Source organism: Herpailurus yagouaroundi, unplaced genomic scaffold (genome assembly GCF_014898765.1).
Source record: "Herpailurus yagouaroundi ecotype Mexico unplaced genomic scaffold, PumYag 163, whole genome shotgun sequence".
In the NCBI taxonomy this organism is placed as follows: Eukaryota; Metazoa; Chordata; class Mammalia; order Carnivora; family Felidae; genus Herpailurus; species Herpailurus yagouaroundi.
In genome coordinates, this window is record NW_024412404.1 from 48,421,296 (window position 1) to 48,448,355 (window position 27,060).

At 45.9% G+C, this 27,060-nt stretch overlaps 1 protein-coding gene and 1 long non-coding RNA gene across 6 annotated transcripts in view; one reads left to right on the plus strand and one right to left on the minus strand.

Annotated features, from left to right (window-relative positions):
• The window catches only part of RBM20 (RNA binding motif protein 20), a 197,392-nt gene that overhangs the window by 89,778 nt on the left and 80,554 nt on the right, over positions 1-27,060 (plus strand). The gene's annotated exons all lie outside the window — the stretch shown is intronic.
• Positions 19,973-21,943, minus strand: LOC121037221 (uncharacterized). The gene is made up of 2 exons (XR_005793657.1): positions 20,746-21,943; positions 19,973-20,164 (listed from the first exon to the last, which is right to left on the minus strand). It is a non-coding gene; the product is annotated as an uncharacterized LOC121037221 (long non-coding RNA).

Sequence of the window (27,060 nt, forward strand, 5' to 3'; positions counted from 1 at the left end):
AAGGTATAGGGAAGGGGTGAGGACCTCCCATACCCTCTTCGAGTGCACCACTGTACCTGAATCTCCACGTGTTCACCAACCTAGAAGCCTCTAAACCGCCTTGTTGGATTTTTCTGAAGGCTTCATTACATAGGCACAATTGATTAAATCGTTGGCCATTGGGTCCCGAGCCTCTAATCACATCATCGGACCTCCTAGCTACCAGCCACCACCCTTAGGCGTCCACCAAAAGCCAACTTATTAATATAACAAAAGACACTTTAATTACTCTCATTACAGGAAATTCCAAGGGTTTTAGGAGCTCTGCACTAGAAACTTCATTAAGACCAAGCATACATATGTATTATAAATCATAATATCACAGCCATGAAGAAACACTACTCCCCACCCTTTGTCCTGACAGCTGATTAGCTGGGCAGTGGGCAAACCGTTGAACCTTCTCTGTGCCAGCTGGTCTGTCTCGGAGAGCAGAAATGCATTTGCACAAAATGTTCACACTTTCAGCCCCAGAGAGGGTGAAACTCAATCTTCAGATACTAAATAACATGCATTTAGAATTACAAAGTCACAACTTCTTTGCGACCGGAGGGCTTGGGAAGAAGTTGCTTAAACCAAGAAACTCATAAGGCAGTTTTTACAATTGAAGAGAGCAAGTCCACCTTCCCAAATTACATTCTCAGTCATGTGCTTACTTCTCTGCAATGCCGTTTGCCTGAAATATACTCGGTTTGCTCTGAATTCCATTACTCGTTCTCTTCCCGGACACACGCACTATGTGTTTGTCAACACTTTTACAGCTGTATGGAACAAAGGGTTTTGTTCTACTTTTTGCATTACATTTCATACATTTTTGGATTAGCTCATTCAGCAATAATCCTGTTTCTATTTTGTGTTTCTTGGGAGAGGAAGAAACAGAGAGGGACATAGTGGTTGCAAGTGCTTGTGTGTTCTGGGCAGACAAAAATGCACCAGCCTCATTGGGGGCTGTGCTCCTAAACCCCTAAAACACCCTTTTGGCCTGTTGAGATCCAGCACGTTCTTTTTTTCTTTTTTCTTTTTCTTTTTTTTTTTTTTTTTAATGTTTAAGTATTTATTTTGAGAGAGAAAACACACACACACACACAAATGGGGGATGGGCTGAGAGAGAGAAAGAGAGAGAGAAAGAATCCCAAGCAGATTCCATGCTGCCAGCACACAGCCCAACACGGGGCTCAATCCCATAAGCCGTGAGATCATGACCTGAGCTGAAATCGAGAGTCAGACACTCAACTGACTGAGCCACCCAGGCGCCCCGAGATCCTGCACCTTCTAATGGAGGAATTATCTTCCCTTTTTTACAGTAAGCTTTTTGCTGCAGTATAACTTACCTACAGAACTAGTTAGTGAACATTTGATGAATTTTCATACAGTGAACATATCCCTAAAACTCTGCACCAAGGTCAAGAAACAGAACATTACCAACACCCTAGGGGCCTCTTTGTCCCTTTCCAGTCATTACTCCCCCTCCAAAAGTCATGATAGCTTTGACCATTCTGACCGTGGTTTACTTTGCCTGGTTTTGAATGTGGCATAATTGGAATTACATTTTATATTCTCTCTTGTGTCTAACTTTCCTTTGCTCCAGTTCATCCACATTGTTGCAAGTAATGGCCCTTTGTCAGTTTTCACTGCTGTAAAGTATTCCACGAAATGGACCTACCAACATCTACTTCTCCATTTTATGCTGTTCATGGATATTTAGGTTGTTCTTGTTTTTGATTATTACAAGTAAGGCTGTCGCGAACATTTTTGTACATGTCTCTTAGAGAACATGTGTGCACATTTCTGCCAGGGAATACACACCTGGGAATAGAATTGCTGGGTCTTTGGGTTGTCTTTCCAGGGGCTCTAGGACCACATCTTGCTAATCACTCTCTGTGGTCATTCATTAGTTCATTCACTCATCCATGTGCCAGGCACTGTGCAAAACACTGGGACATGGTAATGAGCAGAGGCAGATGTGGCTTTTTCTCCATTGCAGACACAGCAAACACCAAGACGAGGTGCTGTAATTGCAAAAGAGATAAGTGTTAAAGAGGAAAAAAGCAGGGTTCCAAGAGAGCATGTGATACAGGAAATGGATCTGAACTCAGAAAAGGAGTGGTATGTAAGGGAAGACTTCCCTGAAAAAGTGATTCAAGCTGGGATTCGAAAAGGATGGGAGAAGCTTTCCAGGCAGTTGGAAGAGCATGCGGGGAAAATTCCTGGAGTGGAAGGAATGCTAGGGTGGCCAGAGTACAGAGCCGGGATGGGGGGATGGAGAGGGTGGTGAGGCTGACACAGGGGTGGGGCTTGCAGGCCTTCGTGGTTTTCCTGGAGCAAGGGGAGGCCATTGAGGTGTTCTAGAATGGTGTCATGTGATCTGTAAGGACCATGAGGACCTCCCTCTTTATTCTTCTGTCTGGTCCATCCTCCTTTGAAACAAGGAGGGGCTGGCCTGGCGGGACTGAATTGAAGAATGAAAGCTTCCAGAAGTGACCATCAGCCAACTGGATGATCCATCTTGGGTCAGTCTCCTTACCTGGCCTGGGCATTAGCTGATGGTCCCTTTAGGTCTGTGTGGGTTTTGTGTGTGACCCTGTGGGCAAAATCGTTAACACCTGCCTCTCACCTGTCCCCTTGGCTTTTGTTTGTTTGGTTTATCACCTTTCCCAGAAAAAAGGCCCTCAATTCCCATCCCCAAACCTTCACTGCATCTGTGACATGCAAAGCTCTTTATAGATCTTGGGGCGCCTGGGTGGCTCAGTCGGTTAAGCGTCCGACTTCAGCTCAGGTCACGGTCTCGCAGTTTGTGAGTTTGAGCCCCATGTCAGGCTCTCTGCTGTCAGCACAGAGCTTGCTTCGGATCCTCTGTCCCCCCTTCTCTCTCTGCCCCTCCCCAACTCGTGTGTGTGTGTGTGTGTGTGTGTGTGTGTGTGTGTGCTGTCTCTCTCTCTCTCTCAAAAATAAACATTAAAAAAAAAAAAGAAAGAAAAGCTCTTCATAGATCTCACATTGATAAATCCCTTCCACTTCATCTGGCCCTACAAACAACACTGCAGTATTCCTGCCAAAGCAAGGCTCCTTCCTGGCCCCAGCGTTCCAGAGTCTTTCTGTTTTCCTTCGCAAAGTTCCCCTTGTATCAGTGATATTCCCGTTGTTTATCCACTTAACCTGTTCTTCCTGTCCTCAGTGAGCTCATCTCCACAGGAAGCCTTCCCTGATTACTCCCACTCACGCTTATTTGCCCCTTTCCAGTTTCTAACAACTAGGATTGTTCTTGGGGAAGGAAGCAGTGTTGGAACATTCCTCTGGATGGGTGGGTAACTGAATTTCCTAAGGGAGGTTTTGAAAAAACCTATTTAATATTTTAACATAATTTGATTATTGATTAATGAAGCCAACTTTTATAATAGAGCCTATAGGAATTAAAACCAAGCAGGTGTTCCTGTCTAGTGATTCTCAGTGTCAACATTTATGTGTGGGGAATACAAGGATATGGAGGTGGAGAGTGTAGGATAGGAAAGGTATAATTATATTATTACTCGTTAGGAAATGCAAATTACAACCATATATGAGATACTACCACACACCCACCAGAATGAGTAAAGGTTTTTTTTTTTAATGTTTATTTTATTTTTGAGACAGAGACAGAGTGCGAGCAGGGGAGGGGCAGAGAGAGAGGGAGACCCAGAATCTGAAACAGGCTCCAGGCTCTGAGCTGTCAGCACAGAGCCCGATGCGGGGCTCGAACCCACAAACTGTGAGATCGTGACGTGAGCCGAAGTTGGACGCTTAATCAACCGAGCCACCCCGGTGCCCCAAATGAGTAAAATTTAAAAAGACTGGCAATACCGAGTGTTGGCAAGGATGTGGAGCCATCCTTCACTGCCGTCATTGACTGCAGGCAAGATTGTAAAATGGCACAGCCACTTTGGAAAACAGTCTGGCAATGCCTCAAAAGGTTACTCATAGAATTGCCATATGGCCTAGCGGTTCCACTCCTAGGTATATCCCAAGATGAATGAAAACGTACGTCCTCACAGATACTTGTACGTGAATGTTCATAGCAGCATTATTCATAGTAACCAAATACGGAAACAACTCAAATGCACGTCAGCTGATGAACTGATAAACACTGTTGTCTGTCGGTACCCTGGAGTATTATTTGGCTATAAAAAGGAATGAAATGCTTACCCATGCAATTGGACTCTGGTAGAAAGGTAAAATGGTCCAACCACTTTGGGACACAAGCCATTCCTATTAAAGTTAAATATATGTCTACCCTGTGACCATGCCAGTCTACTGCTAGTTTTGTGTCACAAGCACTGAGTATATGTAGCCACAAAAAGCCTGGTAAGAATGTTCATAGCAGCCTTATTCACGATAGTTCCAAACTGATATTGTGAGTTGGTTGTTTCCATCAGTTGGCAAATGGATAAAGAAACTGTAGCACACTTATACAATAGAATACCACTCAGAAATATAAAAGAACAAGCACACACTCAATATGCATGAGTCTCAGAGATCTGTTGAGCGAAAGAAGCCAGACACAAAATAGAACGGTACAATACCGTTCCAATGATAGGTTCAAAATCAGGCAGAACTAATACTTGATATTAGAAGTTAGGAAAGTGGTGGGGGTGCCTGGGTGGCTCAGTCGGTTGAGTGTCCAACTCTTGATTTTGGCTCAGCTCATGATCCCAGTGTGTTGAGATCAAGCCCTGTGTCAGGCTCTGTGCTGAGTATGGAGCCTGCTTAAGATTCTTTCTCTCTCCCACTGCCCCTCTCTCCTGCTCAAGCTCTCTCTTTAAAATAATAATAATAATAACAACAACAATAATAAAAGTTAGGAAAGTAGCTACCTTGTTGGGAGGTACATATAGATCAGGGCGGGAGGTACATGAAAGAGCCTTCTAAGGTACTGGAAATATTCTGTGTATCTTGATCTGTGTATCTGTGGTTAGATGGGTATATATGTATGTTAGCAAGATTAGTGCCCCTTACAGACTTTATTGTACTTTTTAAAAAAATTTTTTTGCACTTATTTATTTTTGATAGAGTCAGAACACAAGTGGGAGAGGGGCAGAGAGAGAAGAAGACACAGAATCCAAAGCAGGCTCCAGGCTCTGAGCTGTCAGCACAGAGCCCGACATGGGGCTCGAACTCACAAACCGTGAGATCATGACCTGAGCTGAAGTTGGACACTTAACTGACTGAGCCACCCAGGCACTCCTGTTGTACATTTTTAATTTCACAATAAAAATAATTTAAATTATTGTATTAAAATTCTTAATTATTTAAAATTATTTTAAAATGTATTTTTTAAGTAATTACATTTAAAACACTTTAAAGCCAATTTTAAAATTGTGTTGGTTTTCAGGGGCGCCTGGGTGACTCAGTTGATTAAGCGTCTGACTTCGGCTCAGGTCATGATCTCTCGGTTCATGGGTTTGAGCCCCTCATCAGGCTCTGTGCTGACAGCTTGGAGTCTGGAGCCTGGTTCGGATTCTGTGTCTCCTTCTCTCTCTACCTCTCTCCTGCTCATGCTCTGTCTGTCTCTCTCTCAAAAATAAATAAATATTTAAAAAATTTTTTTAATAAAATAAAAATAAAACTGTGTTGGTTTTCAAACTAGTTGTAAGCTCCTTGAGCCCGGGACCTTGTCTCATTCCTGTCTGGGGGCTACCCCCCGCCCCCCACCCCCATGCTGATGGAAGGCCTGGCTTCTTAGCTGTGCTTTTCCTTCAGGTCAGCAGAAATAATGTGGGGCCCGGGGAGCTTGCTCCGTTTCAACAGGTCTACTGCAATTAGTCTGCAATTAGTTCTCCTTCTAAAGAAAATACATGGTATTGCAGGATCTTCCGGCACAGTGTCTCATAAAGGGAGTCTGGCCGAGGAGCTTTGTGAGAGCCTGTCATTCCTCAGTGGGACACAGGAGACTGTGATGGGGACAGCAGCACTGACATGGAAGGGCCCATTCTGCTGCAGAGCTAGCGGGAAGTGTTTGAGATGCTCCATGACTGCTCACAGCCCGGGGAGCTGATGCCTGACTGAAAGAGGGTGTGGGGAGTTGTCAGTGTCCTTCCAGGAGGTAACTGCTGGACAGGGTAAGTCAGACAGACGTCCTTCCACTCACCGAGGGGAGCCTGGTCTCCTGAGGACTGAGGTTGAACCTGCACCTGTCTGAGTTATGCCGTGTCTTTAGTCCAGCTCAGGGCTCCTGGAACCTTGCCCTTGTTCTCTAGGAAGGGGTTTGAGTAGGAAACCATGAAAACTTTGGGGAGAATCTGCGGTCTGGAAGGGCGTTTGTTCCACAGACATTTATTGGATGCCTGACCTGTGTCAGCACGTGCCAGGCACTGTCCCAGACATTGGGCATCCAGCAGTGAACAGAACAGACAGAATCTCAGTCTTCGTGATGTTACCCTCATCCATAGTCTTCTCTCAGAATAATACGAGTGTTTGGTTGAGCTGCCTGATCTCTTGACACCTCAGAAAATTTAACGTGACAAGTGCTTGTGTGTAGGCGTAAGGAAAAAAGAAAGTAGGAAGAAATGTCAAGAACTTTCCAGATAGAACTTTATTTAAGGACTGATTGGGAGAGGAGCAGAGTAGATAGAGCCTGAGAGAGCATCAGCATCAGTTTGAATCCAAGCTGGGTGACTTCCTGGGCATGTGGCTTTGGGCCCCTTTGATCTGCAAAACTTTGATCTGTAAGACGTAAAATAATCCCCACCAGCGGGATTGTTGTGACGATGAATGAAGAATCACTGAACTGACATCATGTAGGTCAAGCCTCTTGGCTACTGGGGCGTGAGGATTCCCAGATACTCCCCACACAGCGGTGAAAAAAACCTCACCCAGTGCCCTCTGGTTCTGGGTGTTCTCAGCCCCAGCCGTGAGGCCTCCCTCTCGTTCCTGCCCCAGTGCCCAGACCTGTTCTGGCCTCCTCTGATCCTCAGCAATGCAGACTTGTCTGGGAACTTGGGTGCTAAGGCAGCTTGGCATTTCCGGCCAACTGCTGAGTTGAGACAGGTTCATGGTCAAAGCTGGGCCAAGGAAGGAAGTCTGGTCGGAGGCCCCAGGGCCACAAACCCCAGAGTTTTGGAAAGAAGGCAGTTTAGAATTTTGTAAGTCTGTTGTTTTGGTATGTGTCTCATGGCCTTGGCTGTGGTTTGGGGTGGAGGAATGTTGACCTTGGAAAGTTAGGATGCTTTTGTTTCTGATGGAATCACACAAGGTAGGTTGCCAGGCTTGGGTATTAGAAAACTAAATTTTTTTTTTTTTTCCTGAGGTTGGGTGTTTTCAAGTGAGCCAAACCTGAATGGGCTGGGCAGACCTGGGCCCCTGAGTTAGTACCAGGTGAATGTGAGTGTTTCATGGGATCTGGGAAGAGAAAGTTGGCCAAGATCCAGCTAGAGAAGGAGGCCGCGGGAGAGGTTGTGGGAGCCCAGTGTGGGGAGCTGCCTTTCTTCAGAGAAGGATCTGCCAGAGATGTGGAGCCCACATTCCCTCCTGTGTACTCCTACAGGTTCCTCACCCGTGACGGTTGGTGGGAGGTGCGCGTGCGCGCGCGTGGGTGCGTGTGACAGAGAGAGAGAGAGAGAGAGGGCAATCTGTGGCCACCTTGATCTCCATTGGTAATAGACTGGGGACCTTTTCCTGGGCTAAGGTGACCTGGCTTTTTCTTACCTTCATTTATCTCCTTACTCAGGAGGACATCAGCAAATATTACATCATTATTTGTGTGAAAACATGGAAACGTATTTGCTCCAAGGGCAGGGCTCAACAGATGCGTAGCCCATCCATGTTAGCTCCTGTGAATTCAGAGATCCAGTGTGGGAGAAATATCCTTAGCAATTCCCGGTGCTATGGATACTTCTGTCCAGGGTGACATGGCTCTCATTTTCCGGGGTTCAGATCCTTCTCTATGTTACAGACTGCATTTGCCTTTTCCTTTGATTCTGCGGCATTCAGCTGGGCCCTCCTTAACTGCCTGACCTTCCAAGATGGCAGCCCTCATCTCTGGCTAAGCTATGCATCCTTCAGCGTGTCCCCAGCACTTCTTTCAGTTTATCTTGCTTCTCCAGTGTCTCCTGTCCCCACCAGCACATTCTTTATCCTTGTCTTCTGCACCACCATGTCCCTGGTGGGGGTCCAGGGAGAGGAAAAGCCTTTACCTTTCATTAGCTTCCTGAGTCATTCCGTCCTTAGCTTTCAGCCTGGATGTCCTTCCTCAAGTCCCTCCTGTGCAAATCTCCTCATGTCCAAAGACAAGAAGACAGAGGACTTGGACGGTGTTACTGTTGGAGCCTCTGAAATCTCTGGAACCTTAGCTACATGGACTCCTGCACCTTGGTCTGGAGGCTGGGACTTGGGCAAGTTCCTCTGCAGTGTGTTCATCGGGACTCTTTCTGGGGCTGTTTTTAAAGGAAAGAAGATCAGCTAAACATTTTTTTTTTTTTTAATTCACCCACAACATTTTTTTCCATTTTTTTCTTTACCCACAAACTTGCTTGTACAGAAGTTCTATTTTCTCATAAGATGATTTCTTTCTTTTATGATAGACATATTAAAAGAAAAAAGAACCCAAACTTTACATACCAGTTCAAGTAAATCCTGCTTAACTCTTCATGTACAGCTGGCCCGGTACCTGTATTTTAATAACTCTTAGCATTTTCTATCTTAAAAACATCTGGATAGCAGCTGAGAGTATCTGTTAATGTTTTTAAACCTCCAAAGCAGAAAGCAGAGATGCTTCTGGTTCCTTAGTACAGGGCTGATGCCAGAAACACGAAAAGTTCATTTCCATCTTCTTCGGCCACGTTCCTTACTTCAGCTCCCCCTGTGGTGGAAGGTCTGCTTTTCGGTGAGCTTGGATCCTGGAAAGACGAGTTAGCTGGGCACAGGCCTTGGGCTGTCACACCAGTGCTGGACGTTTCCTTGCTATGATGCAAGCCATCACTCTCCGAGCAGCTCAGGCCTGAGAGGGTTCCGAGAACCTCCCGGTTTAATCACTACCTTGTTTGTGGAGCTAGACAAACTGTTTTCAAAAAGTATTTCTGAATGGTTTGTGCTAAAATGGTGAATTTTATGTTGCATGAATTTTAGCAGAAACTCTTTTTTAGAAGCCTTATGAGATAAATAGAAACTTTCATATACGTGATCTCAATTCTCTCAACTCCAGTGGGGAAAAAGAAGACGGATTTTACAGATTATTAAACCAAGGCTCGGAGAAGTTAAATGCCTTGTGTTCATGAACTGACTGGGTCAGCTTTACTCCAGAACGCATCTTCCCACCTTTCCACAGCCTGCTGAGCTGTAGTTTATACACAGACTCACTCACTCACTCACTCACTCACTCACTCACTCACATTCAACGCCTGCATTGTCCCTTTGTTTTACCTTTATTAGGTTTTCCTTCTTGGAAGGAATCAGTTTCTCTTCACCAGAGAGATTTGTCAGTGTGATCCCTGGCAGGAGCTCCAGAGCCCTTGTCATTAGGAGGAAATAGAGCAGAATGATTAAGGACACGGAAGTAGGATTTCCTGGGTTTGAAATCCAGCTACTCCACTTGCTAGCTGTGTGACTTTGGGCAAGTTACTTCACCTCTCGGAGCCTCAGAAACCTCACCCATAAAGAGGAAATGCAAGTCGAAGTACGACGGGCGTTAAATGAAGTGGTACCTGTCAGTCCTTTAGGACAGTGCCTGGCACACAGTAGGCTTGCAGGTTGCCCATGGTCCTAATGCGCCTCACTTGGGGCCTCAGGATGGCATCTGAGACCCTCAGAATTTGGAGGGGGATGTGCTGGGAGGCTGTAGTTTCACCAGCACTTAGCTGATGCTTATTATTGGGTTGGTGGGGATGGCTACCAGGGTGGCGAGAAGATAAGGGTGACTGGATCTATAAAGTAAAAGGACTTGGAGGAAAGTTATTACCTTAGGACGAGTGTGGTCCTAGACCAGCAGCAGCGTCACCTGGGAACTCCAGAGAATGCAAATTCTTGACCTTACTCCTCCAGACTTACTGAATGGGAAACCTGAGGGGGGGGGGGGGCCTAGATGCTAGGCGTTTTGTGTTTAACTCACCCTCCTGGTGATCTGCATACTGAAGTTTGAGAACCAAGCCTTAGAATTAAAGAGCCAGTGCCTAGGGGCACCTGGGTGGCTCAGTGGGTTAAGTGTCTGACTTCAGCTCAGGTCATGATCTCCTGGTTTTGGAGTTCGAGCCCTGCATCAGGCTCTGTGCTGACAGCTCAGAGCCTGGAGCCTGCTTCGGATTCTGTGTCACCATCTCCCTCCGCCCCTGCCCTGCTTGTGCTCTCTCTCTCTCTCTCTCTCTCAAAAATAAATAAACTTAAAAACAAATGTTAAAAAAAAAAAAAAGGAGCCAGTGCTTTATTTCCTATCAGATAAGTTTAGAGGTACATGTAGCTATTGGAGAAGAAATCTAAAGACCCATTCCCTGTGCCAAGAAGCGAAAAGAAAGGAATCCATGGATATGGGGGCTCAGTTATATTTCTAGCAAAGGCAATGAGTCCATCCTGGTCCTTTGCTTGTCCTGTGGTGAGCCAGCATGTGGACCAGAGGAGCGGATGGCCAGGGCGCTCTGCACGGTGGCCTCCACCCCACCTTTCCCTAGCGCCAGCAGGAGCCCAGGGTGAGATGTTCTTTCTGCTCCTTGAGCGCTCCCATGCCCCCTCCCGACTGGACCAGCATCCTTCTCCCTCACCCTCTCTCTCATCCTTGTTTTTTGGGTCAGTGTTGTGAGCACACACTTGGAAGCCTTCTGGTCCTTGCTTCTCTGGACAAGCCCAACTGGTGACTGCAGAACATCTCGAAATAAAGTCACATTTTTCTGACAGTGTCCGCACCCAGTTTGGCATCCAGTGGCAATAACCCCACCTAGTGGCAGTGGAGCCACCAGACTGCCCACGAGTGTAGCTTCTAGTGGGTGGGATCAGCTGCTGTTTCTGTTACGGAACAAACATCACAGTGCTTCCTATCGAAGATTAAGACCCTTCTAACACAGGACCAGCAGTTAAGGGGCAATAAACGAAAGGAACGTTATTTACTTTAGCTCCATATAAATTATTTCAGCTTCTTCCTGCTTCCCTGAAGCTATCACATCACCTTTTTTTTTTTTTTTTTTTTTTACTTTTGTGGGGTATCATGGTATCTTACCTATTGTTTTCTTCTTCTTCCAATGTTCGTACCCACCCCCGCCCTCAAATTTCTGGACAGAGATTTTTTTCCTGAGATTTTCACTTCTACTTTTTTTAAGGCTGAATATTTATTTCTTCCTTTTTTTTTTTTTTTGTACCTTCTCCCTCTCTCAGAAAGCCTCTCTGTCCTTTGCCCCCTTACCCCATTTGAGATATTCTCAGACTCCTCTGGAATGTGAGAGAACATCTTATCTTGAGCAGGTAGGGGTTTACCTGCAGCCTGGGAAGGGGTTAGCTCTGAGGTTATCTGGGCGGCAGGGCCAGTATCAGCCGTCTGTGGGCTGGCTGGGTGAACCCCAAACCACTGACAGTTGGTGTTGGAACTCAAAGCCTTGGGTGTCCTCAGATTCTGGTTCATCCCAAATGAGCAGTTGGTGATAGGTGAAAATGTTCCTTTTTCAAACTCATTCCTTAAGGCTGTAAAAATAGCAATAGAGTTCCTGTTTATGGAGGGTCCGTTAGGTTCTAGCTAGATGATTGGTTCTCAGACTTTTACCAGGCATCAGAGCCCCTAGAGGGGCTTGTTCAGACACAGATTTCTGGGTTCGCCTTAGAGTTTCTGACTCAGTAAATATGGGGTGAAGCCCCAGAAGTTTCTATCCTACCAGGTTTTCAGGGGCTGCTGATGCTCCTGGTCCGGGAACCCCACTCTGAGAGGCCCTGTCATAGATCATCCAGCAGGTGCTCAAGGGGTTAACTTCATTCTCACAACAACCCTGCAAATTAGGGATGATTACCCCGTTTTACTGACAAGGAGACAAAGGCTATGAGAGAGAACAACTTCGTGCAAGTCTTGCATAGCAAGAACAGAACTGGGATTTGACTCTAAGCCCTGTAGCCACTGCCCATCATCAGCCACGGTGTCCTCCAGATCTCCTATGTTACATGGGCTGAAGAGGTGCTCCAGGCACTTTTCCAGACTTGTCCAAATGTGAGACTGGAGGAGCCATTGCTCCCTTAGCCCAGCCCCCTACTGTTTAGGGTGGGGGGCCGGGCGGTGGTTCCTCTGGCTGAGATCTAGACTCACAAGCAAGTGCTGTGTCTACTGCCCCACATAACCTAATCCTCCTATTCAAATGTTTGAGATTCTCCTTTGAGAAGGACCTTGATACCGCTCTGGGGTGGGGGAGGGGGAAGGAGGCCGTGGCAGAGAACTGTATGGATGGCATAAAACAGCCCACAACACCCATGGCAGTCCTAACTAATCCTGTTTGCTGTCGTCCTTCCCTCACTGTGTTCCCAGAGTGTTATGCTAATGCTTGCAGGCTGCATCACCTAGGCTCCTGCTGGGTTTGACCAGTGCAAGGCACTGTGGGAGATTGGAGGGGGAGAAAAGGAAACGCCAGGGTATTTCTGCCCCTCATTCTCCTTGGCTGGTGGTGTCTTTGGCGGTAGCTGACCTTCTTCCAGGGTTCTGCCCACCCCCTCTTCCCCCCCCCCCCACCATGTTTTGTTTGCCTTCTCACCCATATAGCAAACTCCCTGGATTAAATTCTTTTTGTTCTGAATACTTGGATTGTTTTCTCTTTTCTTAATTGGGTCTTGACTAATAGTGCCCCCTTGCCCCCACACGCGGGTAGTCACTACTCTGTTCTAATGTAACATACGCCACTCTTTCTTATGATCTATTTGCACATGTGTCTTCAGTAGCTGGGACCTCTCAAGAGTAGGTGTCATTATCCCATTCAGTCCCAAGTCCCTAGAGCCTCCCCAGTAGCTATCACTTGTGACACACTCAGTTAGTGTTTGATGAATGAATGAAGGAGGAGATGTGGCAGGGTCTGAACACGCATGAGAAAATCAGAGTGTGCCACATTCAAAATTTGTGCAACAGTCAAGATTCACCATGTGGAAATGGTGATGTATGCTGTTCCTCCCTCCAATTTAAAACAGTAATAATAAGCCTCGTGTTTATAGGCCAGAAGACAGATTTTTTTTTAATTTTTTAGAGATTGTATTTTTAAATAATCTCTACACCCAGTGTGGGGCTCAAACTTAACAAGCCCGAGATCAAGAGTCACATCCTCTACCGACTGAGCCAACCGGGCGCCCCTGGAGTACAGATTTTTAAAACCTAAATTCAAGGCTGTGCATTGGTTATTTACTGCTGTGTTTGCCGCTGTGTCACAGGCCTCCCAGAATTTAGTGGCTTACAAGAACTCGTGGTTCTATGGGCTAGTATTCGGGTTGGCTTTAGCAGGTCTAACCGGGCTCACTCGTCGCTGCATTTGACAGTGGTTCCACTGTGACTGCCTGGTCCTGGATGGCCTCACTCACTTGTCTAGGGCCTCAGAAGAAGTGGCTGACACAGCAGGTCCTTTCTTCCGCTCTTCACGTGGAGTCCCATCCTCAAGGAGGCCTGCCTGGGCTTGTTTGAAAGTCAGCAGTGTTCTGAGAGGGAGAGGAGGGAAACTCAGGCCTCTTGACGTGAAGGCTTGGAAATTATGCAGCATCACTTCCTGTGCCTTCTGTTCCAAAGCGAGTCACTGACTCAGCCCAGATTCAAGAGATAGGGAAATAACTCCACCTCTTAATGGGAGGGGCGTGAGAGAATTTGTGGCCATGTTTAATCTACCACACAGTAGTCTTAGTAGAAAACATCCTTTATGAGAATATTCAGTACAAATGTACCTTAAGTAGCCTCCTGGAGTAGATTTAAAAGGTGACCCAACAACTCAAGCCCACTAACAGAACTATGCATGATCACTGATTTTCTTAGTTCTTTGTGTGACCACCAGATGGCGGCATTGCTCAGTGGACTTGGAACATTTCGAGGCTGGCACCAAATTCTGCCTGGAGATGCTCTTAAGGCGGAGCAAATTCAGTGATTTTTGCCTCCGTGGATCAGGGCTGGGCAGCGCTGACTATAGGGGAGGACTGAGATGAGACCTGTGATTGGTGTTGGCTGCCCCTCTGGAAAAGAGAACAACAGTCCTTTCTCTGTTATTCTTATAAAAGGAAGATCAGTGAAGCCCCTTCACCTCCTGGAATAGGAATTGGAGTCAGATGCTGTAAATGTCATCCCATCACAATGGACACAATCACAAAGAGACATTGTAATAAAGCAACCTTTGCAGGCTCATGAACTGCCTGTCAAAATCAGGGTGTATTGATTTCATTACATTGTTGCAAATAATTTTTTAATGTTTATTTTTATTTATTTTGAGAGAGAGTGGGAGAGAGCAGGGGAACGGGCAGAGAGAGAACCCCAAGGTTCGACACCGCCAGCACAGAGCCCAATGCAGGGCTTGAACTCACAAACTGTGAGATTATGACCTGCACCAAATCAAGAGTCGGATGCTTAATCAACTGACCCACCCACATTCCCCTGCAAATAATTCTCTACCTTCTGCTCCATTGGAGTTGTTTGTAAATTTACTTATTCATTCTTTTAAAATGTTTATTCATTTTTGAGAGACAGAAGGTGAGTGGGGGAGGGGCAGAGAGAGAGAGAGGCAGAGAGTCAGAAGCAGAGTCAGAAGTCGAATGCTTAACCAACTGAGCCACCCAGGCGCCCTGAGTTGTTTGTAAACTTAAAAATGAGAGCATCTGCAAACACTGATGACGTCTGATTGAGCTCTGTAGTCTAGCTCATTATGTTGTGCTGTCAGGTCCCAGTTTTGACAAGGTAATACAGTTACATAAGTTGGCTGAGTCTGCACATATACAATATGTAGATGCAGATCACCTGCTAGACCAGCTGATTAGCTGTGCAGAGGACAGTGCATTCACGTCCCTCCTTCCCCTCTGGACTCAGAGACCTATTGCCCCAGATGCCTGACATTCCAGACTCTGTCTTCACCGAGCTCTTCCCATTTGGTATCTCAGTGGTGTCTTCCATCCCTTCTCTCTAGCTCATGGGAAGGCACTTTCTATTCCCATTTTGTGGATAAGAAAACTGCCTCTGAGGAGTCAAGGGATTTGGCCAAGGTCATAAGTAAGTGGTGGACCCAATGCTAGCCTTGGTCTCCCTTGCTGGTTCCTAAATATACCAAAAATAAAAAAAAAAAATTTTTTTAAGTGAAGTAATAAAACGTGTTTTTTAGTTGCCACGTGTGAACTCTAAGCCATTATGTCACATGTTTTCGTTTATTGGCTTGCTCTATTAAATTGCAGCCTATAATATTCGTGCAGCATTCGAGGGAAAGAAATGAAACTTTCTCTCATGAGTGAGTGGATAAAGTGGTGTTAACTTTCTCCCCATCAATGAGAAAACAGTAGGTACCAGTTGGCTTTGTAGTTCTGTGACAGAAAGGCATTTCCTGAGATTGAATCCATGCCAAAAGGAGACTCTGTGAGGTTTTGCTGAGCCAAACAATGTGGGAACTTTTCAGCCAAGATGCAAGTTAAAACTGTGAAAAATATAACCAGGATGCAGCATGCCTTTCAGTTTCCACCACACCAGTGAAGGCAGTAAGCCCCAGGGGAAGGAGCCCCAGGGGAAGGAGCTCCAAGGGAAGAAGGCTGGACGACAGGACCTGCCAACCTCAGAGAGCTCGCAGTCCAGCTGCCAAGGCAAAGACCAGAATGCAGGAGGCCACCAGAGAACAACACAGGACACGCATGATTTTATGCCGGGCTGTGCGCCATGGGCGTTTCTGGAACCAAGGGCTACCAAGGCCTGGATCACTCAGTGGAGGCATCAGGGAGAATGCACGGGACTTGGGCTGGTTATAGAGATGGAGAGGGATAGCTCTCCATTTTTTAAAATGTTTATTTATTTTGAGAGGGGTGGGGGGGGGGGAGAGAGAGAGAATGAGTGGTGGCAGGGAGAGAGAATCCCAAGCAGTCTCCACGCCATCAGTGCAGAGACCGATGTGGGGCTTGATCCCACGAACCACGAGATCATGCGCTGGGCCAAAATCAAGAGTTAGACGCTCAACCGACTGAGCCACCCAAGCGCCCCAACTCTGTGTTGACTCTTAACATTGCAGTGAAACACTGGGCTCTTACAATCAACTCTTATAATCACTTACTAGCGGTGTGGTCTGGAGTAATTATTTGTATCTTCTCAGCCTCAGTTTGTGTATGTGGTGTGGTAAAATACCCAGAGCATAACACTTACCATTTTATTTATTTTTATTTATTATTTGAAAAAAATTTTTTAATGTTTGTTTATTTTTGAGAGAGAGAGACACAGTGCAAGTGGGGGAGAGGCAGAGAGAGAGGGAGACACAGAATCCGAACGAAGCAGGCTCCAGGCTCTGAGCTGTCAGCACAGAGCCCTGTGTGGGGCTCACGAACCGTGAGATCATGACCTGAGCCGAAGTCAGATGCTCAACCAACAGAGCCACCCAGGAGCCCCACCACTTACCATTTTAAAGTACACAGTTCAGTGTCATCAGGTAAATTACGAAGGTCATGCCCCGTCACCACTCTCTAGTTCCAGAACACTTTTCTTGCCCACACAGAAGACCCCGTGCCCACTGAGCACTTGCTCCTTCCTCCCCCAGTCCCTGATCTGCTTTCTGTCCTGATAAGTTTGTCCATTATGGATATTTCATCCGCCTGGAATCATCAGTATGTGGCTTTCTGTGTCTGGCTTCTTTTTCTCCACACAGAGTTTGTTTTCAAGGGTCATACCTGTTGCTTAGCCTCAGTGTTGCTTTCTGGAAACTCCCTATGTTAAAGGCACTGTGGGCCGTGGCTAGAAGAATAAAACATTGTTCATGCTGGATACAGAAAAGAGCACCCAAGCCCAGGGGCAAAAGGCGCGTGGTGTTCTTGGGGAAATGCAGGTGGTCCGTGGCTGACGGGTGAGGCTTGTAGGGAGACAGGCTGGGAGATGAACCCAGCTCGGGCAGATGCCTTTCTGAGAAGTCTGGATGCAGTGACAGGTCATTGAAGGTTTTGAGCGGAGGACGGAAGTGCCCCACCTGCTGTTCAGGAAGCCGCTCTGTCGAATTCTGGAGCTTTATTTGGGGTGGGGAGTGATGCAAGGGGTAGAAGAATAATTGAGGCAAAAGTGCTGACTGGGGCATCGGCAGTGGGAATAGCAGAGTGGATGAATTTGCCCTTGCCCTTCAAAGTGGAGACAGACTCAAAAGACTGAGGCCCTGTATGGATGGGGGCTGGGGGGGGGGGGTGGGCTGCAGGAGAGGCGGAGGGGAAGATGGGCCCAGAGGGATCCAGTCCAGCCGTCCTGTTCAGCCTGTCTCCTCTCTGCTTTGTTCTGCATTGGGCTGGTTGTATCCTGAGCGGCTGCTAAGCAGTAAAGCCAATTTAATGACACTGTAAGGGACAGCTTTGTGGGTCTCCCTGTCAGAGCCCAGCTAACAGCTTATTCCCAGTCTTCTCAGCTTTGCCCTGGTCCTTCACACCATCCATTCAGGGATGTTTCTGTCTCCAGCCTTTGTGCAAACTTCCTTCAGGAGCTTTGGACATTTCAGAGACTAAGCAGACTGTCCCTTATCCCTGGTCCACGCTGCAACAGGACTTGAGACCATCGTGCCTGTTTATATTTTGCAAATGAGCTACTTAGAGCCCGAAAGGTTGCCTGTGATGATATTGCAAGTAAATGGTGGGGCTGAGACTTGAACGCAGGTCCTCTGCTTCAAGAGAAGCAGCATCTTCTCTCACTGACTATGCGTGTTCCCGCCTTTGCGCTTCCTGCTGCTGAGGAGTGGGTCACTGCCTGCGGTCATCCCCGATGCACACTACCCAGTTTTACTCCTTTCTGACAGTTTGCTCAGACAAGGCTGAGGAGGGTTGGGGTGGGGCGACCATCATCCTCAGAGGGTCGCATTCCTCGGTGTACCTCAGGCAAGTGAGCTAAGAGGTGGGGAAATGACTCAGGAGTGCAGCTAATGGTCCCTTCAGTGGCCAAGGGAGAAGTAGCTTGAGCCTAAGAAGGAATCGTGGGCCGCAGTTCTGTTTGTCTCTTCCTCACCACCAGCGTTTTCTTGTCAGGACTGAACGGAGCTCCTGGTGGCTTTGTGTGTGCAGCTATGGGGGGCTGTGCTGGCCACATTCCCAGGAATTGCATTCTTGCTGAGAAGCCAGAATGTGTGTGGCATCGCTCCAACTGAGCTGTGTGAGCAGCCCCCTCCCCCCTGGAGTTGCTGCTCTGCACAAAGGAATAGGTCCTTTTGTTTCTGGAAAAGTCAGTGGGCCATTAAGGGGCCAGTTAATCTCCAAAAAAATCCTCGTTCACACGGGGTAAACAAGGAGGGAGAAGACAAATAGTTTTCAGAGGGTAGTCAAGTCCCAAATCCCTGACAGAACTCACTTGAATAAAAAAATGGGTTTTTAAATTATTTTTGAGAGGGTGGGGAGGGGCAGAGAGAGAAAATCCTAAGCAGGCTCTGCACTGTCAGCCCAGAACCTCATGCAGGGCTTGAACTCATGAACCGTGAGATCATGACCTGAGCCGAAACCAAGAGTTGAATGTTTAACCAACTGAGCCATCCAGGCGCCCCCAGAATTCACTTTTTAATCACCAGACTCCTTTGATTTCTTCATGAACTCTCAGAACATTACTACATGAGCCATCATATCTGTAAAGTCAAGTACGTACACATATGCACATGCACATGCATTGCCAATTAGATCAGAAATAAGAAAAAGGATACTAGAGATCACCACTGCTGTTCAACATTGTGCTGGTGGACCAAGCCAATGCAACAAGATAAGAAAAACAAATGAAAGGTGAGGATGGAAAATAAGAGACAAAGCTCTTGTTATATGAAGATTATATGATGGTATACCTTCAAAACTCAAGAATTTTCTAAAGTATTATATATAACAAAAGAGGTAAACATAGTTGCAGGGTACAGCATCAATGTACAAAAAACAATAGCATTTCTGTGTAACAACAGTAACCTATAGAAAAAAAGATATTGTTCATAATAGCAACTAAACTGTATGGTAGTTAGGAATAAATGAAATAAAACATAGATAAGGCTTGGATGGAGAAATTCATAAAATGTTATTAGAGTATATAATAAATGGGCAATGATGTGTTCACAGATGGGAGAGCTTATTAGCATAAAAGCATCTCACTGAATACAATTCTAATCAAAATTCCAATAGGATTTCTCTTGAAACTACACCAACCATTTCTGGAATTCATTTGGAATAGTAGGGCACATAAGTAGATCTGATACTTTTGGCAAAATAATTTTAAGAAGAACAAGGAGATCAAGAAAACGAATTAGAGAGCAGAAAAACAGACCTAAGATACCCCATGAACTTTTGGCATGGGTAGTGGTGTTTTATACACCACTGCAAAAGGCTGAGTCCTCAGTGACTCATGCCAAGACAGTTGGCTTTCCATAGAAAAATATTAGATCCTTATCTCATAGCATAAATAAAGATAAATTTCAGCTAGCCCTAAATGTGAAAATCAAAACTTTGACACTATTAGAAGATAATTCAGGAGAATATCTTTTGACCCTTGGGGTTAAAAAGAATTCTTTAGAAAAGATACTTCCCCCCCAAAACCCCAATAACTCAGAAGGTTGACAAATTTGAAAAGGCTGGCCAATCTATGTTAAAGTACTACAACTTATGGATCTGTAGTGTGAGAATATGGCTTAGAAGTACACACGTAGATGTTGCTTCTGGACAGAATGGGAGGGTGGAGGATGAGACATTGATCTTCAGTGTTAAAATGGAGGAAATGTTAACATTGGTTAATTCTAGATGGTGGGAATATGACAGATTGCTAGATTTATGCATATTTTTGTATTTAAATTTTTTCTCTCCAAGAAAACACAAAGAATGCTCGCTTCAGCAGCACGTGTATACTACAAAAAGAAAGCACAGAGCAACTACCAACCCAGATCAGCATGCAGGGTGGAAGCTACAGTTGTATCCAGGAAATTGCCTGGCCTCAAAAGTCTGATTCTGGTCCTGGCGGTGGCATCACCACGCTGTGTCCATGGGTGAGAACCTTCCCTCTTGGGGGCTTTTCACTCTGGAAAACAAGAGGATTGAACGGATTGTCAGCTGAGGTCTTCTCTCTTGGTAGCTCTCACATTTTCTTCTCTCTCCGTGGGAGAGGTTACCGTGGCTGGAGGAGCAAAGAAAGAATGCATGGGGAAGAGCTCTCACATAAGCATAAATTCCATACGAGTGCATGGAAGTGATTATTATTACATTCAGTTTGTGCTTGCCCGACCTCTTGGCTCCTAGACCCTGCCTGATGTCTGTAAAGCCCTAGACTTTTCTGTTTTCCTTGGCAGAGGATGGATCTGGGTGCCCTGATAAGTGTGCTCCCTGCCAAGTGGCAGAGATCTTAATTAGCTGGGACTGAGTAGGAGCAGCATCCTGCTGACGTTCATGTACCTGCTTAATTGGTCTCCATTATTCTCCATTATTGCTCCAAAGTCATAGCCTGAAAGGGAGCCAAGAAATATACCCTGTATGGTATGGTGGGGGGGTGGGGAGGGGGGAGGAAGTGTGTCCCGGGTGTTTAGGGAGATACCAGTGTCTTGGTCAAGATGGTTGTCTGTGGGCTGGTAGTTGAGAAACAGGAGCCTTGGAATCCTGCCTCACCTATGGATAATGCAGGCCTGTCCTGCCTGAGTTTCCTCATCTGTGAAATGGGTCGACCTGATGAGACCAGAGTGATGTAGAGGATCATTTCCTTTTTGTCTGCAGAGAGAGGGCTTTGAAACAAAAAGAAGGGAGGTGGTGCTGCAGTTTTTCACCATTTGTAATTACAGTTATCGCTGCTCTGAATCCAAGCAGGGAGTGCAACCAAGACCTCAGTCAGTCTTAAATAATGTGTGCGTGTGTACAGATGCTTCAGACTTTACATGATATCCCTGTAAAACAGGTCTGGGTGCTAAAGGACAAGAAAATCAGAGTTGAAAGGCAGGAAACCCTTTCATGGCCCCTCTTTGCCATAGGGATGAATTTTAAGACTCAACTGAGTATTTAAGTTGAGAGGCAGTTGCAACACACACACTCCCTCTGTTCTTCGTGGACACAGACACACTCCCTCTGTTCCTCGTGGACGCACACACACTCCCTCTGTTCCTCTTGGCCTTCCCACCGCATGTACTAAAGACATTTTCTTTCTACTGCAGCCTAACTCCTATCTTTTCCTCTCTCTTCTCTTGTTTCTCCCCCTCTTCCTTACATCTGAACATGTCCTCTTTGCATCTTCTGGGTTCTTTCCCGGCAAGGTGGTTTGAGAAATAAGGGGCCTTCAGAGGCTCCATTCTGTGGTCACCATAGTGGTTTTTAGGTTATGCCCGAAGACAAATCCACGAAGGCTCTCTGTGACCTGAACCATTCCCATGAAAGCAGCCAAGCTTTTTGAAGTGCAGGGTTCCCAAAGTTACTGGCTGGGATTTGACTGTGCAACTTTTAAACGCTATCACGAGCTTGCTGGCATCCAGGAAGAGAGTGTTCTCATGTAAGAGCGTTCGTTGAAGTGACGGTGTTTGCATAGCAAAGTTGAGAGTGAGAGGGATCGGGGAAGAGCAGACAGTGCCCGGAGGCAAATGTGACGTTCCTATGTTTTCAGTGACTAGTGTTGAAAATCTTATGCTTTATGGCAGTTGTTTTTATCTGCTAGACGATTGTATAAAGGATTAGCAGTAAATGAAATTGCTCTCTAAATATTTATTTGTATTGAGATGAAATTGGTTTCTTTAAAACTGTGCAGGGGCGCAGAGTTAAGCATCTAGTTTCAGCTCAAGTCATGATCTCACGGTTTGTGAGTTCGAGCCCCATGTCAGACTCTGTGCTGACAGCGTGGAGCCTGCGTGGGATTCTCCCTCTCTCTCTCTCTCTCTCTCTCTGTCCCTTCCTTGCTTGTGCTCTCTCTCTCTCTTTCTCTCTCTCTCAAAATAAGTAAATAAACTTTTTTTAAAAATACCAAAAACTCTGTGCAGGTTTATTTCTTAAGCTGCTGCTGCTGTCTGTGCTTCTCCATCTTTACTGTCTCTGCCCATCCCCCCAGGTTGGGTGATGCTTCCTCCCGATTTCCTTGGTCTGGGGCCGTGACTGCTCCCCCCGTGTGTTGCCGTTTCCCAAAGCGTGATGCATGATTTGTGGTTTAGCGGCATTGTTTTTGGCGAGCATCTCATTGGGAAGCCACCCTCAAGTCCAGGCTTGATTATGTGTCCTGTTTTTCTAATCCCTGCTCTTGCACCATCTGAACTGTATCATGGCATCAATATTAAGGGAGAGACTTGAAAAAGCCCTGTTAATTACAGACACCCACACTTTTCTGGCCACCAGCGTGTCCTTCTGAAATAGGCAGAATAGTTAGGTCCAGGGCATGCAGACTGAGTTCTGGGGCTATCTCAGTGCAACAGACAACACTGGGAAATCTTCCAGATGAATTTGTGACATATGGAGGGAGTGTATGGGGAGAAGTGAGTTATAAATAGAATTTGCTTTTTTTTTTTTTTTTGAAAAGTCAAAGTAAAAATAATTTGCTGGATGAAATCACTATGGCCTTGGATAAATCAATCAACTTCATTAGACTTTAGCTGCTTCATCCGTAAACTGGGTATAGTAAGAATTTACTTGTCTGTAAACAGAAGGCTGCATGAGATGGTCTCTGGAGAACTCATTCATGGGTTTTTGATTTGCTGAACATTGAGCTGAGGTAGAAAGGTCTGGACATGAAGTGTCAGTGAACAGGAGAAGTATGTGATTGTTGTTATTTTTTCAATCATTTCCCATTGTAAAATATTGCGCGCGCACACACACACACACACACACAAGTGTTAAAGCATGTATACAGAGTTTAACAAATAAGGCAAACACTTGTGTAACTATCATGGGTCAATAAATGGGATCCTCCTGGCTCCCAGAAGCCTCTGAATGTCCCTGATGCAGCTCAGCCTCCTTCCTCACACTTTGATGATAACTTCCTTACTTTTGTCTGTAGCTTTACCACCCCTGTTTCCCTCTATTAGGAAAGTCACACACTCTTCCTACTCTAAGAATTACAGTATTTGTACTTAAAGTTCGTCCAAACTTTCATTTCCCACGGGGTAATACCAGGTCTTTGGAACACTCTAAGAACACTTACCCCTCCGACCTTGTTTTCTCTCATTACTGTGTATCTTAATTCTGTGTATCTTTAAATTTTTTTTTTCAACGTTTTTATTTATTTTTGGGACAGAGAGAGACAGAGCATGAATGGGGGAGGGGCAGAGAGAGAGGGAGACACAGAATCGGAAACAGGCTCCAGGCTCTGAGCCATCAGCCCAGAGCCCGATGCGGGGCTCGAACTCACGGACCGCGAGATCGTGACCTGGCTGAAGTCGGACGCTTAACCGACTGCACCACCCAGGCGCCCCCTAATTCTGTGTATCTTAAGGAACATCAAATAGTTTGTCCTACCCAGTCAACATTTGTTGATTGAGTTCATGCATTCCTCACTGTCCTGACTCTTCGTTCCTTTTCGTGTTGCGAGTTTTCCATCTGGGATCACTTTCCACCTGCCTGACAGACAACCTGTAGAATTTCTTTTGCTGGTCGGGAGCCCTCTCAGGTTCCGTATGCTCGGGAGGTCCTGAAAACGCCATCATTGTGGGAGGATGGTTTTGGCAGTTGTATTTGTTTCCTGTGGCTGCTGCAATGAGCTTGGTGACTTAAAACAACACACATTTATTCTCACACAGTCCTGGAGGCCAGAAGCTCGAAATTCGCTTCCCTGGGCTAACATCCAAGTGTCAGCAGAGCTTTGAACCCCCACCCCCACCCCCCACCCCCGCTGGAGTCTCTGGGGGAGTGTCATTTCCTTGCCTTTCCAGCCTCCAGAGCCACATTTCTTGCCTACCTTGGTTCACGGCTCCTTCCTCCATCTTCAAAGCCAGCACTGTAATATCTTCGCATTTCTGCCTTCTTCTCTCACATCACCTTCTCCTCTGTGTCACGTCTTCCTCTGCCTGTCTCTTGTGATGACACTTGTGGCTGCCCTTCAGGCCCACCCACGTAATGCAGGATAATCTGCCCAACTGGAGATCCTTAACTTAATGATGCTACAAAGGCTTTTTTGCCATATAAGGTAACATTACGGGTTCCGGGAATGATGTCCCGGCTGTCTTTGGGGGCCATTATTTATCTCTGCCTGGGAATATATGACATTATAGGTTGGTCATTATTTTGTTTCAGCATATTAAATATATGATCCAACTGTCTTTTGGCTTCCATTTTTGATGCTGAGACATCATTTCTCAGCCTTACCATTGTTTGTTTTAAGGTAATCTATATTATTTCTTTAAGATTATACTCTTGCCTCTCTCTCAAAATAAATAAGTACACTTAAAAAAAAGATTTTACTCTTACTTTTGATCACTGTGATGTGTCTAGGTGTGCATTCCTTTATACTTATTCTTTTTAGTCTTTTCCGGGTCTTTTGAATTCGTGGTGTTTTTCAGTAGCTCTGGAAAAATCCTCAGTTTATCTCCTCAGTATTATCTCCGTCCTGTCCTAACTCTCCTCCTCTTCAGAGACCCCCTTCAGCCCCCACCCCGTGAAATGTGTGTTGGACCTTTTTACTGTGTCTTCCACATCGTAAATCCACTCTCCTGCGCTGTCCACATCTTTGCTTTTCTGGGCTGTATTCAGGAAAGATTCCTCTGATCTAACCTCTGGTTTCTGATTCTCTCTTCTATTGTTTTTAACCTGCTGCCAGGCACTTCTATGGAGGTTTTAATTTGTTACTGAGTTTTTCCTCTCTACAAGTTCCATTTGATTCTCTTCCAGATCTCCTGGGTCATTTTTTATTTTTTTTTTTCATTTTTTAAAACATTTATTCATTTATGAGAGACAGCACAAGCAGGGTAGAGGCAGAGCGAGAGGGAGACACAGAATCCGAAGCAGGCTCCAGGCTCGGTGAGCTGTGAGATCATGACCTGAGCCGAAGTCAGACGCTTAACCGACTGAGCCACCCAGGCGCCCCAATTTTTTACATTTTTTTTCCCTTCCCTGCTGATATTTACAAACTTGTCATTTCCTTTTTGCATGTGGTAAGCGTATATAAACTTAATAAGTCTGTACCTGAAGCCTGTCCAGGTATGTTTCTGTGCTCAGTTATTTATACTGGTTCCTCCTCATGCTGCTTATTCCCTATGCATCTGGTTATCTTTAACTGTTTGGCTGGTTATTGCCCTTAAAAAAAGTATTTGAAGGGGCGCCTGGGTGGCGCAGTCGGTTAAGCGTCCGACTTCAGCCAGGTCACGATCTTGCGGTCCGTGAGTTCGAGCCCCGCATCAGGCTCTGGGCTGATGGCTCAGAGCCTGGAGCCTGTTTCCGATTCTGTGTCTCCCTCTCTCTCTGCTCCTCCCCCGTTCATGCTCTGTCTCTCTCTGTCCCAAAAATAAATAAACGTTGAAAAAAAAAAATTTTTTTTTAAAAAGTATTTGTGGAGATTCCTTGAGGCTTGGAATATAAATGTACTTTCTGCCTTCTGGCTGCCTTTTAGGGGCACAAGTTGGGGACCACTTTAAACCAGACTCATTTCTGCTGTATGTTCCTTGGGTGAAATGTGCGTGAGGGTGGGTCTGTGGTCACATCTTCTCAAGACTATTTTGTCTCCCTTACTTTTCCTTCTGCTCTGCCGAGGTACAGAGCAGCCTTCTTCCTGGGCCCATGGGGTTGGAGAGGAACAGGAGGTGTGACGGATTAGTTCTGGTCCATCTGGTTCCCCTGAGACTGCAGCCCTTCAGAGCCCAACTTACTGCAGGGAAAGGTATGCTGTAAGTCTTTACATTGAATGTGCTCCGCACCAAGGCAAAAACAACCGTGGCGCTCAAATAATCGTCTGGCCTCTTTGGGTTCAAACTCCTTTCCAGAATTGACCTGGCAGGACTGCGCTGTCCTTTCAACTCCTCATTGCTCTTCAGGTGATTTATCCAGAGTTGTTTTCAGCCAGAGGATTTATCCGAATAACCCACTACCTAACCTGCCTCATGAGAAACAGTTCTTACACTTTTACTCTATAAAATTACGCATTTGTCTTTCACAGCTATGATATTTGCCTGTAGGAACTTTACAGTGCAAAAAAACATCAAGGGAATATAGGCCCACAAGTTTTTATTTGTTCTAATAGATTAGTAGTAACCATTTGGAAGACTGATCTGGTGTAGACTTTGGGGGTAAAAAGGTGTGAGACTTTTTTTTTTAATATTTATTTATTTTGAGAAAGCACATGTGAGCATGCCAGCGGGGGAAGGGCAGAGAGAGGAAGAGAGAGAATCCCAAGCAGGCTCTGTACTAGCAGTGGGGAACCCTGTGCGGGGCTTGAACCCATGACCTGTGAAATCATGAACTGAACCAAACTCTGACGCTTAACAACTAAGCCACCCAGGTGCCCCCAGGGTGTGAGACTTGCGATGGATGAAACTGAAGAGCCCATCTTGCTTGATGCGCCACTGTCCCTTCCTCAAAAGGGGTAATAACTTCAGTTGGTTGGCTAATGACTTGCATCCTTGCCTTGAAAAAATAACCACCGAAGGAAAACCACTCTTAGCTGGTTTCCCAACAACCTTAACCGGGTCCTGGGCTGCCCTGTGGTGGCCAAGGTCCAGCCGCTTCAAGTTAGGGCCAGCTGTGAGGGCAGCTGGCTTTGATTCAGACGGTAAGACAGCATTAGTCAGCAGCCTCTTCTCTCATGGCCTGAGGCTATAGCACGCCAATGTGTGTCTGTGACAATGAAGGAAGATTCCTGACTCTGGCCATGGATAAGTGGGTGCACTTGGGCCAGGTTTGTGAGTCCAGTCTTTGGCCCACCCTCACCATCACGATTTGACTAGTTGGCCTTGGATCCAGTTTTTAAAACTTTAGATCCTGAATATCAAGAATGAGTTTTTGATCCCTTGGTTCTTCCATCCCAAATAT